The sequence below is a fragment of the Gorilla gorilla genome, chromosome 16, assembly GCF_029281585.2.
Source record: "Gorilla gorilla gorilla isolate KB3781 chromosome 16, NHGRI_mGorGor1-v2.1_pri, whole genome shotgun sequence".
In the NCBI taxonomy this organism is placed as follows: domain Eukaryota; kingdom Metazoa; phylum Chordata; class Mammalia; order Primates; family Hominidae; genus Gorilla; species Gorilla gorilla.
In genome coordinates this window covers 20,465,982-20,467,500 of record NC_073240.2, presented here as the reverse complement: position 1 = coordinate 20,467,500, position 1,519 = coordinate 20,465,982, and positions in this window count along the sequence as shown.

Here is a 1,519-nt window from a genome sequence, read left to right as displayed (position 1 = left end):
GGTCTCAATCTCCTGACCTCGTGATCTGCCCAACTCGGCCTCCCAGTTTACTATTTTAATATTTATATAAGCTTACTTTTATCTCTTTTTTATTAATGGGGCTTTAGAAGTTATTTATATTCAGATCTGTTATTTTCTCCTTCTATGGCTTCTTCCATTGCTTTTAAGTTGGTAATGCCTAAAATTTATTGGAATTTTCTGCCAAGCACTGTACATGTTAATTTGTTTAGTTATATATATATATATATAATGTAATTATAGATAAATAGACATTCATATCCATACATAAGACTGCATCTATATGTAACTTTGTTTTTGATATCATCCTCATTTTAAAGATTAGGAAACTGAAAGTTGGTGCAAACCAAAGAGCGCCAAAATCTGAATCATATCTATCTGACTCAGAGACCTCGTTCTTAAATGCTACTCTATCATGGAGTTTTCTCTAGTCTAAACAAATCGTATATTCACACATAATAATTTCTGCCTTAAAATATTAATTTCTAATTTACAGAAAAGTTACAAAGTTGCAAACACTGCAGAAAGAATTCTCATATGTCCCTCGCTAGATTCTCAATATTTTACATCTTACCACTTTAGGCTTTACTATTCTCTCATGCTCTTTTTATATATAGATAAACACACCTACAAACACATACCCATATTTTTTTCTGAATCAATTGATAATAAATTGTGGACATGATACCCTCTCACCTCTAAATACTTTATTGTGTATTTCCTGAAAGGTAAAGGCACTTTGTTAAATAACCAAAGGATACCCATTAATATCAGGAAGTTAGCATTAATACAATACTATCGTCTAATTCAAAGACCCCACTCAAATTTCACTAATTACACTAATAAAGTCCTTTCTAGGAAAAAACTTCTTTTGTCCTAAGTCTGTTGAGGACCATATGTTGTGCTTAGTTGCCTTGTTACTTTTAATGTTCTTCAATGTAGAGTAGTTTTTTACTATTTCCTTGTCTTTCAGGACCTTGACATTTTTGAAGAATACAGACCAGTTATTTTTTCAAATACCCTTAAATTTGAATTTTCTATTCATGATGATTCAGGTTTTTCATTTTTACAAGAAATAACACAGAGGTCATATTGTGTCTCTCTCCTTGTATCATGTCAAGGAGACGCATGATGTTGAGTTGTGCTTTTACAAGTGATGTCAACTTTAAACATTTGATTAAGGTATTATCTTCCAGGTTTCTTCATTATAAAAATCACTCCTTTCTCTTTGGTAATTAATAAGTATTTGATGGATAAATACATTGAAACTATATAAATATCCTGTTCTTCAACAAAATTTCACCTGCTTGTTTTAGTGCGCTGATGATTCTTACTAAAAATTATCTTTATTGTGATGACTGACAAATGATGTTTTCTAAGACATTTATTAAGTTGGCATATCTACTGGAAGGAAGAACTTGTTTTACTACTGCACTCTATCTATCTATCTATCTATCTATATCTATGTATCTACCTATCTGTCTACCTGTCTATCATCTTT